Raw genomic sequence first — 13265 nt, 5'->3', positions numbered from 1 at the left:
AGGCGAGTATCATCCATGAGCTGATATTTCATTCATGTGTCAGTCTTTGCAGTCTTCAAATTCTGAATGACAGGCATAATATAAAATGTATATATTGTAATTTACAGACTTAGAAAATGTACAGTCTGTCTTTAAATGTTCACACTGAATTTCTAAAATATGTATGTACTTACTGCATTATGAAGTATGGGAATACAAGGCATTGCCAGACTCTACTCTGATGGACCTCCTGCACGTCCACAAAAAAAACAGCACCAGAATTACCCATTCTAAAGACTTAAATCTTGCCTGTTATTTAAATAGGAGCTGCTGAAGAGACATATGTATCCCAGAGACCATCCCTTCTCTGAAACAGGCTTCCCATCAATGTGAAGCAGAGTTCCTCCCTAAGCCAGCTCAAGTACGACTTAGACAACTGGATGGGGAACAGGAAATTCATCCCTGGTTTGGCACCTATGTCTCTAATGGACACAGGGAGCCTGAAATTGGATCATCTCTCAGGGCCCTGCTTGTAAATATTTCACCTCCCAAGCCCCTGCTTACACTTTTCAAGGGTACCTGAAGTTGTCAGAGATTTGGGACGCAAGGCTACACTTAACAATGCCCATGTGGTCATTAGCCTAGTACACACCTATGAACCTATGAACTTATAGTCACCCAGAGTTACAGTCAGAAACTACCATGTATTACCTAGATAAAAAAAGTGTTAACTGCCAATTACAGGGTAAAAAGTGTAGTAGCCTGGAGGGCCAAAATCAGGAAATTATTTCCTTAGCTGTAGGATCATCTAAAGTATGATCTTCGACACATGTGGATTGTGAGAGTTGAGCAGGGGCTAAACCGTTAAGTGTATTTTTTTTAAATAACTGTAATCAGAGCCTAGGAGGGGCCTGCAATCTTGGACTTTCTTTTTGAAAAGACAGTCTGTATTCTGGAGGGTATGTGTGGCCTGAACAGTGTTGATGGGAAGTAACTAAAAGTGCTGTGTTCATTTTATTTTGTAGTGGAAGCCAAGAGGAGAGTCATTTTGTTTCCTTGGACTATGTGGATTATTAAATGTGCCCATGTTTTATATACGCCCTACCTCTATTGTCTGCTTGACTTGGACTGGTGGTGTGTGTTCAGGCAGATGTTCAGAGACTTTCCAATTTTCAGATCCTCTCATGCATCCAGATATAAACAAATATTTTGGGCCACAGATTACCTAGAGTGTTGTTGTTGTGCACCCCTTAGGACTTGTTATATAAATGTGCACAATCAAGGTGTGGGCAGCCCAAAAGCTGGTTCAGTTATGACAAAAGCTAGTTGTGCTGGTTGACATGTTTGCCAGCTCTAAGACTATGACATCTATGGAAAAGCTAACCGGAGAAGATGATCTGGACTCCTGCTTGGTTACATTTCAATGCTGTTATCACCAAGGAGAACCAGAACCAAGCTGAATAAGCAAAAAATCCTCTCGCCTTAGCTGACAGAAAAGGAACTAAGAAAGTACATGGACATGGATGGGACTGGTTACTTCGACTGTGGCAAATGCAAGAAAAAACTTTTTGTCAGGGCTAATATAATTCATGAAGTGCAAGTGATAAAATTGCATAACTGGAAGTTTAATGTGCATACAATAGAAAGTGCAAAGATGCATGACTTAAAGCATGTTTTAAAGCTTTGACTTGAACGTGGCAGGATAAGTACATTGAAAATGCTAGAAATCTTAGTAATAGGCAAATTGAAAAGAGCTTTGCCTGGTAAAACATGACAATGGGGATTGGATCCTAATCCACATACCTGGTAAGCTGGTAACTTTAGATATTTAGATATAATAAATGATGACAAAATGTTTAAAACTGAACTGCCAGTTTTTAAGTGTAAAAATGTAGGAAGAAATGTACAAAGCAAGCAAGTAATACTGCTACTTTGTTAAAGATGGGGACAAAAAAGTCACAGTCATGTTCTGCATTTCTGTCTCTAAAGAGAATGCTACTGGTAGAAATGTGAAAAAAACTGAAATGCATGCTTTAAATGCAAATTGTTCCTATGGAGTATGATAAAACAGTCTAGGATCATAACTCTCAACTGTCCAGATGTTCCCATAATGTCCAGATTTTACATTCATTTTAAATATAATATTCATATTTTTGCTCCACTCTTAAAATATGTGATTTTTTTGGCTAATTACTGGAGAATAAAGTCACTAAATAATGGCATACATTTGAATTTCAGACTTTCATCATTCAGAAAATGCATACTAACACAAACCCTGTTATTCTAGCAATTTTCTAAGTTTATTAGAGCAATATTTAAAATATATCCCTATTTTTGGACCTTTGCCCCTCCAATTATTTTAGGCTTTGTCCAAATTTCTTGCACTACGAGGTTGAGCTGTATGTCTAGGATATCTGAATCAACACAATGTCATTCTGTTACAACCTTCATAGGGAAGAATATTGTATTTTCTAGAAGAAAGGCAGGTTCAACCTTGCTAGATTCTGGAAGCACGGTTACTCACGTCAATGTCCCCAGGGTATATAAGCATATGATTAGTATTAACAAAAAGCAGAGATAATATGCATTAATGATGACAGAAAAGAGTACCCTTTAGATATGTAGAAATTCAGACAGTTTTAGGAAAATTGTTATATCCTGTGGCTGTAATTCTTATTTGACTCATGATGTAATATTAGGAAAAAAAATGTTCACATTTTCCATAGTGCTTTAAGGGGGGGGGGGCATAGATACAGTGTTGTAGGCTGAAATACTTGACACAGTTACTGACTATAAGTATGGTGGTTGGAGGCAGCAAGGCAGTGTCGCTCAGTTATCCAGAATCAAGATCAGGAGAAGGGAGTTGGCATAAAGGTTATAAAACAGGACCCTATCTGTTATCATCAGCATACTCTAATGACAGAATAGCACAAATCTAAAGCAATAAAATATGTCAATATGGGAACTGAAGGTGAATTAATAGCAACCTCCGAAGCAAAATTCAATACAAGATAGAAGTGGACGAGAAAAAAGAATTTCCACACAAAATCTGAAGTAAAAAGCAATAAAAGACAGACATCAGTACATACACAGAAAAAAAGAATTACCACAGAAAGTGAAACAAACATAGAAGAAATAGGGCACCTAAATATGGACCCTGAGAATAAAAGTACTAAATGAGAAAAGAGTAGGAAAATTCTGAGTTCTGAGCCTAGTTTGCTAATTATACGTAACATTTTAACTAAAGACAAACAGTTCACAAGAGGCATCTGTGAGGCAACAAAGAAGTAAAACTGAAGATAAATTTCATTTTGAAATGCTGTTTACAGTGTGTGTGTGCGTGTGTGTGTGTGTGTGTGTGTGTGTGTGTGGGTGGGTAGGGCAACATAGAGAAAGAAAAGAAAGTGAGAGAGTGATATCCAGCTATATTAAGGATGAGGGAGAGCAACCTAAAAGAAGAGTACTCATGATGCTTGTACTGAGTGTATTGACAACAGAGTAGAAGATAATTTTTGTTTCAAACTTTGCTTTGTGAGGGAGGACGTAGAAGAGGCTGCTGTGTCCATGCTTTCAAGAAATCCTGAGTTAGTGGCATTACAGGTAAGTCACATAATGTTTAAAAATGAAAATAGGAATATGATACTCTACATAGGACAAGACAGAATATAACCAAGAATGTAAGTGAAGATAGTTCCCATTACTTCTTACCTTTATTTTGAGCTAAAACAGGAGCTGTTATACAGAGTAAGCAAAGAAAGAGAAAAGATTCTACATCAGTAACTAGTACCAAAGCATTATAGTACACTAGTAATGAAGCAGCAGCCCTTACTGGGAGGTCACCAGATAATAGGCAACATTAAAGGAAGAGTAATAGCCATCATTTTCTAGTTAGGGATCTTGTTCACATTGCCAGAAAACTGTACCCATCCTGGATATAAAGTTCCTTGCTCCCAATGTCAATTATAGAGAAAGCTTTTCAATTTATTGTTATGGACATCATGGGGCACTAATAAAATCTAGCAATGGGCATCAGTACATATTAATCATATCAAACTATGCTACCAAAAAATAAATGTAGAAACAGTGCCATTAAAAATCATGTGTGCCTTGGCAAAGCTGTATTCAGCTACTGCATTCAGTTGTTTTGCTTTTTAGCAATGTCCATTCATAGCCAGTGGCTAGTTTAATGCTATTTTTACATAAAACCATGATTTTATGTGAAAACAGGGTTACAAAATCATGGTTCTGTCAATGTGGGAATGCTTCTGCCCATGAAAATGTTGATTGTCATGTTATGTTTATGCTGTTGGCACAAGTGTACATTGACATATCCATTTCCTGTGTTAAGCAGATAGTAATTTATCAGGGGAAAATGGTATCTCATTTTATTACCCCATTGTATTGCTCTTTCCTTACAGTACTACAGTCACCCATGATGATCTACAAGTGATGAACGGCCGCTTGCCACTTGGATAATACTTAATGAAAACAGCTTTGTGTATTCATTAAATGTTTCACATTTCTAAGTGACTGTTTGCTGATATCATATTTTTTTTTATTAATATCTTTTTTCATTTTGGGTACCACCCAAATAGAGCAGCAGGAAACCCCAACCTCATGTCATCATAATACAAGGCATGGTGAAGTGGGTCTGCAGAGCATTCTACGAGGCCATGGTAAATGGCTCTCTTTTTAAAAGAGAGTAAAATCTTATGGAACTATTTTTTTTTCAAAAATCAGAAAACTATAATGAGGAAACCAGACTCTAGCAAGGTGGGGTCCATTGCAATGTGTTTCAGGTGAGTGCGGGTGGTTACATGTGATCTTTAAGCATGGTTAATGCTAAAGGGATACTTCCAACAAAGGCACTCCCTTTCTATCAAAAGCACTGTTAGTTTTGTCAGTGCTTTAAAGTGAAACAGTTTAAGACATCAGTTTACCATATGCAGATCTATAGATTGATAGAGGGGGTTTAATGTTTGTTTGTGTCTTTCGGCTTTTCCCGGTTAGGGATCGCCACAGCGGAACTCTGGTCCGCTAATGATTGGCAGTTGATTTTTACGTACTGGCTTGCCAGGCCTGACGCACAACCTTCAATGAAGGTACGCCCATTCACGCATGTCTCCACGCAGAAGACGGTCTAGCTGAGAATTGAACCAGACAGTGTCTTACTGTGAGGCGACAACGCTACCGCAGCACCACCACCGCGGGTCTGATAGAGGGGGTTTAATAAAACACTGAAATCCATATTAAGAAAAATTATTGATGTGGATTGTAACAATTAGGCCCTATTGTTACCCTTAAGTACTGTTTGCCATCAGAGAAGTGCCAAAAACTTCATCTGAGTTTACTTAATTTCAAGTTTTATATGACTGGGAATCTAAGATAGCTGGCTGACATTGCCAAGTAAACCTGAGGAGAAGAAAAAAGACCATTTAAAACTGCGTTGATCTCTGTTAGTTTGCATAAGAGATAAATACTGGAAATGCCTATAGAAAGGACATGTGCAGAGGGTCTAGGAAGTGCAAATTATCTTTAATAGGAATGCCAAACTTTGAGAATTTAACAGGTAAACAGGTGCCGGTGCAAGTGCCCCCCCTCACATTGAAAATACATTTCTGACCAAATGGAAGTAGCTATTTGAGGAGACAGAAAAAATAAATGCAGAGAAGTATAAGGTTAGACAGCCAGGAAAGAGAAAAGTGGAACAAATCTGTCATATTAATGTAATGAAGCCATGGAAAGAAGTAAAAAGTTCTGTAGAGAACCTGCAAGCTGAAGTGCATTTATGGGAAACTATAGAGTTTGTTTACCACAAGCACAGCTAAAAGAATGCTTGATAAAAGTAAAGAAGCAGAAAGTGAAATAATTCCTTTTTTCGAAATAAAGAAATATTTTCAGAAATGCGTGGGAGAATTAAACTGATAGAATATAACATGGATTGAAAGTTAAAGTGAAACCTTACAGAGTCACAAAAACATTCAAGAAGGGGAGAAGTTAAAAAATTCTCAGACTAGGCTGGACACAGGATTCAAACAGTGATTACAGCAGTCCAATAGTGCTAATTCCTGATGTATCAAGATACTGTAATGACTTCACGAAACTGAATAATATTTTAAAGTTGAATAGCAATCCCATGCTCTGAACTGATGAGTTGATAGAGAAGGTAGGACAGACTGGATACTTGACAACACTGGACTTGATGAAAGGACACTCATAGATAACAGTTTCCCCCATCTGCTAAACAGAAAACAGCTTTTGTAAGACTTGGCAATCTGTATCAATTCCCTGTGTTACGATTTGGCCTACATGAAGCCAAAGCTATCTTTTAGTGGTTGATGCATCAAATACTGAAGCTGCACTAATGATATGCAGTTTCATACGTGGATGACATGGTCATTCATTCAGAGGACTTGGACCCTCACTTTCCAAAAGTGCAGGCTGTTTAGAATCTTTAACACAGGCTTGACTGTGAGTGCTACGAAAAGGAAGCTGGTCATGGTGAAAGCCAGATTTTTGGATATTTTATAGGAGGAAGTGTGGTAAGACCACATGTATAAAAAACAGAGGCCATAAAAACTGACCTGCAATCTTGACTAAGGGACAAATGAAGGCTTTGTTTGTCTAGTTGGGTACTATGCAAAGTTTTAGCCCAGCTTTGCAACTATTGCTTATCCTTTGATAGTGCACTCATAAAGGTAAATTTATGTCAAGATGCGATGGTCTCTTGAAGGAGGTTGACGTTGACCATTTAAATTAACTAAGCAGAAGGTAACAGTCAGCTGTTTATCAGGTGCTAGAGTCTGACACGCAACACATGCACTCAGGTCACGCCATAACAAGTACAAGTATGATTCTGTCATTGTCCATGTGGGCGTGAATGACCTGAGATGCACCTCCCTGGACTATATGAAAAGAGACATGGTGGAGCTCTCGGATTACGTGGTCCAGGCAGGTATGACCCTAGCTCTGAGCAGTATCCTACAGTCACCCAGAATGATACCGCAGTACAAACATAAAATGACTGACTTCAACAATTGGCTAAGCTGCTTGGGATGACATGACTGACAGACCTCAATGCTTTGCCAGAGATGGCCTGCATCTGTCACCCTGGGCTTCCGTGTACTGGCTAAGGCTCTTGCCACCCCTATAGTGCCTTTTTAGGTAGTGTTCCAAAGACCAAATTACCACCGTAACAGCTATAAATAAATGCAATCTGAGGGTCATGCTCAGGGCTAGAAGACTAAATCTCAAGATGCAATCTCACGAAGCACTCCTCAAAATGGAGAACATCGACATTTGTGCTGTAATGGAGACCTGGTTTAAAGCGGCAGAAAGCATCCCTGCACTACCAGGCTATAACTCATTCCATACCTTTTGGCCCCAAAACATGGACTGTAGCTCCAAAGGCAGTGGTGTCTCCATATTCATAAAGGATATGCACACCTCCAGACTAGTAGCCCAGCATAACACATCTGAGATACTTCAGGTACAACTAACATTGGGTAAAATGGCGATCCAGGTCATAACCTGCTATAGGTCCCCAACCATGTCCCTAGACTCTCACTCCATGTTCCTAAGCACCCTGGAATCTATCAAGGTCCAACCCAACACACTCATACTAGGAGACTTCAACTACCTCTCCATCAACTGGGAAAACTACTCAAGCACCAATACACTGGCCCAACGCTTCCTGGAATTCATCAGTTCCAATGCCCTGGACCAGCTCATTCTGACCCTCACTAGAGGAAGCAACATCCTTGACCTGTTTATTACTAACATGGGTGACCATTGCTCTACACCAGTAGTCAATCCCTCCCTGGTCAGATCCAACCATAAACCAATCACCATGGAAATCCACATCTCACCCACACCCCCCCGCAAAGGTAACCACCTTGAAAAACTTCCCCAAAGCTGACTTTGGGCTCCTAAAAACAGAGGTGGCTAACTTCATGGCATCCATGCCAACGGAAAGTAGCTGCATGACTGCCGAATTATACACCAATGCACTGTACGAACATGTACATAAATACATGGAACTTGCCAAACCCAACAGAACCAAGACGCTCTCCTCCAAAAAAGGAACCAAATCTGGTGGTCCCCTGCCATTAATAAACTCTACAACAGAAGGAAGAAACTGTTGCAGAAAAAGGTGAAGTCCCAAGACTGGAAAAAGTCCCTTATTAGCCTCAACAAAATGTTGAGATCCCTCATCAAATCCTCTAAAGCCAGCTATGAAGGCAGAATTGCAGCAGCCACTAAAAACATTCCCAAAGCCTTCTGCAGTTACATCAAGAACCTCCATGGCAATACCCAGATTTGTTCTGAGTTACTGCACAATGGTACCTCCTATACTGAGCCAACAGATATTGCCAACATACTGGCTGACAGATTCAGTGCCAACTTTACTCCTCTCTCCATCCTAAAGGACCAATCACAATACCAGAAGAATGCCAGGCACCCAGCATTACTGTAGCACAGGTTAAAGCTGCATTGTCCAAGGTCAAGAATACAGCTTCCATGGGATCTGATAATATCCCTGGCTGTGTTCTACATAAACTACAAAGCAAACTGGCACCACGTCTGTGTGCCCTGTTCAGTCACAGCCTCACCTCAGGCTTTGTCCCTACTGAATGGCACACTGCTACAGTAATCTCTCTCCATAAAGGGGGAGCAACTACAGACCCTGGGAATTATCACTCCATTAGCCTGACGAGTCTGATATGTAAAGCTATGGAGCACATCATCATGGACCTGATTAACAAAGATATAGGAAATCACCAAACTCTAGACCCCACGCAATTTGGCCTTGTGAAAGGGAACTCATGCCTGCTCTACCAGATTGACTTCTTTGAGTCAGTCACCAGGGCTGTGGATGAAGGTAAGGCAGTGCATACAGCCTACCTTGATTTGGCCAAGGCCTTTGATACCATTCCTCACTCGGAAATTATTGATAAACTCATCAAACTAGGCATCAACCCCTATATCACTAGGTGGGTTACAAACTGGCTCACAGATAGAATACACAGTGTAAACGTAGTAGACTCCAAGTCAGACTGCCCATGCTCTGGAATAGAATTCCCATACATGTCAAGCAGAGCACCTCACTGTCCCTCTACATGAGAAATCTTGATGAGTGGATGGGTAATAGAAAGTTCACCCCGGGAATCACTCCAGTGGCTCTACTTGATAGAGGCACTGGGAACTAACGTCGGTCGGCATGATGCTAGGGCACTTCTATGGGCTAGGCTTGTAATGGCTCCAGGGCCATTAGCCTAGTACTCACCTATGAACCTATAAAAAGAATTATACATTCATAGCCTATCTTAGTGACTTCTGATTTTGCTAAATAGTTTACCCCCTATGCAGGCACATCTGAAGTATGTTTGGCAGAAAGAGAATGCCTACATAAGAATTGTGCCTTAAAATACAATTAGTTAGGCAGGCACTTCAATTTAGTAACAGATCATGCCACTTTGCAATGACTATGTTAGCAAACTGACTGTAACATATAATTGTGGTGACGGACAGTTTGCAGCAGAACTTTATAGAGAAGAGATTAGATTTCTATATGTAGTCCTGTTACAGGAATATTTGTTAGAAGTTAAAAAAGCAAGAAATAAGGACAAGTTTTATTAAGAATATAGAAATGTTCTCAAACATGCCTGAGAGGAGTTCACACATAACATGTAACATAAAGGCAACTCCTGGAAGGAAGGTTAGAGAAATACCTTACAGATTACCAAAGTCACAGAAAGAGTTAGTAAGAGAAGTTCAAAAGATGGTCAAACTAGGAGTGATTGGAGACTGACAGGGTGAATGGGGCACGCCAGCGGTGCTAGTTCCTAAACAAGATGGCAGTATCAGATTTTGTAATGATTTTTAGGAAGCTGAACAGAATTTCACAGCTTGATAACTATTCCATACCCAGAACTGAAGAATTTGTAGAAAAGCTAGGAAAGACCAGATTACTGATGATTCTAGATATGGCAAAGAGGTATTAGGAGATACCACTCTATAAGGGTCATAAGTCATTACTAGGCCTGCAGCCTAGGAGACCATTGATGGCTCTAGTCCGCCACAGAACATTGTCTCATTAAATAACTTTCTCAGTGACACAGCAGGCAAACTGAGTTTGAGAGATTCAAACACTGAATTACAGGAAGCAGCTTATTTACAGCTCATTGCCTTAATCCTCTGTGCTAATTGCCAAACAAAATGACCCCAAGTGCCTAATGCGAGAACAGAACCCACAGCCTGCTGATCTTTTGTCAATCAAAGTGGTGTGAGTGTCTTACCTACTCAGCCATTGGCACTAGCTATCTCTCCCTGCTAAAGAAAAAAAAATGTGTAAACCCTGAAAGGCCTAGTTTAGAACACAATGTTACTATATGCCTTACACGGGACCCCCACTTTTCGGAGGCTAAAGGGTGAAATATTGAAGCCTGATTCCTGATATGCTGCTCCATACCTGGGTGATATGGCCATCAATTCAGAAGACTGTGAATCTCACTTACCAAAAGTGCATGCTGTGATATAGTCTATAATGCAGGGACTCCTGACTGTCAGTGCTAAAAAAAAATAAACTGGACATGGTGGACGCTAAGTATTTGGTATCTAATACGAAGAGGGGTGGTAAGGCTACAACTAGAAAAGTGAACACCCTAAAAACAGGCCTATACACTCCATTAAAAGATGCAAGAAGGCTTTTCTTTGACTAGCTGGGCAGTACAGAAAATTAGTAACTAATTTTGCAACAACTTCCAGTCCTTTGATAGATCTCATAACAGAAGGATCTCATATCAAAGTACAATGGCCCCTTGAAGCATGTAGAACATTTGATGAACTAAAATGTATACTGCACAGAGCCAGTGTTAGGATCTCCTTATTTAACTAAAGACTTTACCCAATACACGTCTGCACCTGTGATAGGTGAGGAGGACCCTGTGTGCTATAAAAAGGTCTTCAGCCACAGGAAAAAAAGATAACTTGGAAGTAAAGTGGGCCTTGTACTCCTTAAAATAATTTTTTTGTTAGGTAGGGACTTAATACCTTGTAACTAATCATGCCCCATTACAAAGGGTAAACAACCAGCAAAATTCTAACATAAAACTGTAATGCCGGCATTCCATAGTTCTGGTTTGGCTAACAGAAATGCTGATGAGTTTTCAAAGATCCAAAACCCACTACTGCACATTCAAAACTAGTAGTTTTGTGCAGGATGGGATAAACGAAACATCTTATGTATGATCTTATATCTTAGATGTACAGATGGAAAACAGAAAATGTACCTCAGGGCTGCCCCCCCCTCCCCATACTACTAATGGACAGAGATGGCTCCTAAATAATTTATCCCATGCATGGGTCTCCTCAATTTATGTACGGTATGATTCCAGTTATTCTCATTCTCATTAGGGGTAATTTATATAATTATCAACAACGGGATGAGTAAAGCCAATCTATAACCAAGTGGGATAGGTTATTTTGAGGAGAAAAAAAGAGAAAAAGGCTAAGTTAAAAATGTCCCACAAGGGCAGCTAGCTTAGTACTTATCTATGAACCTATGAAAAAAGGAAAATATACCTTTAACAGTGTATGCAAAAATGTAGAATGTGCCTTTAAAAATGGGTAAAGGGACTTAACACTTGTAAAAGTTCTCTTAGCAAATTAGACAGTTATTTGTATTAGACAGATAATGAGATGCAAACTGTCTATTCTGTATTTTATATAAACAAAAGAGGTAGAATATTCAGATAAAACCAGGAGGTAAATTATCAAATCAGTGGCTGTCAACTGATTTATGGCTAATTGTGGTTGTGGAGTGAGATAAACTCAGCTGAAGGCCTTTGGTGGTTGCTGAAACCAAAGGGAAGGCCTGGCAGGGACTAGTCTTGTGTTTACCAGAAGAGAAGTTTGTGGGTAGACAGACTGTTGATTGAACTGTTTGACTTGGACAGTAAAATCAAACAACACATTTAGTGTTCTCTGTGTGTAAATACTGTATAAAGCAAGTTGGTTATGCTATTTTTTGACATTTTTTCTGCTGCTTTGGCTAAATAAACCCATGTGTTTTTATAAATCTGTTCCTCCAGCTGGCTCTAGATTTACTACACACACACACACACACACATATATATATATATATATATATATATATATATATATATATATATATATATATATATATATATATATATATATATATATATATATATATATATATATATATATAATATATGTATATATATATATATATATATATATATATATATAAAAAATATATATATATATATTTATATAAAATGCCAACACATAAAATAAGGTGCACAAACCAAAACTGAAGTGCATGGACCCAAATTGACACACATCAAAAACTCCAGCACTTCAAAGCATTCCTAAATGGATTATCTATTTGCTGTCCATAAACAAATTTATTTATTTGTTGTCCATAGTTCCACATAAAGTCAAACTCTTCCATTTGCAAAAGCTGGCAATAAAATATTCCATAAAGGCTAGATACAATAGTAACTACTGGCTGACAACTAGGATAGCAGACGGGTTTCACCCCCGGCGTCTTCAGTGCATACAGGAAGCAATCCAACTTCAAAAGCTTTTAAAGGACAAGTATCACTGTGCACTAAACAATTTAAAGTGCCCTCTATCCATTTCCCACATAAACCAGAAGAAAGAAAGACGGAAAAAAAACAACACACTTGTTAACCATCTGTTGAGAAAACTACCCTAGTCCCTAATATATAGGGTAGTTCTGGTCTGTTATCCTAGTAACATGTACTTCAGTAGATTGACTTACCAAAAGGCTGAAGACCATAATGCTAAGATGGAAATACCAGAACTGCACAACAACGAAAACTCACACAAACAACAGTCAGAACCATGATAATGTAGTGAATACAACTGAAACAGGTAAGTACGCTATTTAAAAAATAACACCCTTGTCCCCACTGAAGTGCAAACTTGGAGTTGGTCTATATAAATTTCAGGGGGTGTGGGTTGCAGGTGGGGCTTGACCCCCCCTGCAAAAACTGTACAGTGATTGTATTTATGGTAATTTGTAGAGTACTTGCTTAGTTGTTGCATGTGTTGTTTCTATTGTACCTGGAGCACTGTATGTTGTCTCAGCCATGCTGCTTTTGTTTTTTTTTTGTGTATATTTTACAGTCTCTTAAAGGTGTAAACACTTACATTCCATACTTAAGTGTTTCAGTTGCATTCACTGCATTATCGAGGTTTTGACTATTGATCATGTGAGTTTTCGTTGTTGTGCA

General features: G+C 39.0%; 1 protein-coding gene across 1 annotated transcript in view; it reads right to left on the bottom strand.

The window, feature by feature from the left end:
• Window positions 1–13265, bottom strand: part of GPR149 (G protein-coupled receptor 149) — a 452500-nt gene that overhangs the window by 425980 nt on the left and 13255 nt on the right. The gene's annotated exons all lie outside the window — the stretch shown is intronic.

This window comes from Protopterus annectens, chromosome 4.part1 (assembly GCF_019279795.1).
Source record: "Protopterus annectens isolate FY-2018-M chromosome 4.part1, PAN1.0, whole genome shotgun sequence".
In the NCBI taxonomy this organism is placed as follows: Eukaryota; Metazoa; Chordata; order Ceratodontiformes; family Protopteridae; genus Protopterus; species Protopterus annectens.
The sequence above is the reverse complement of the archived record's forward strand: the minus strand, read 5'-3'. Positions and strand labels throughout refer to the sequence as shown.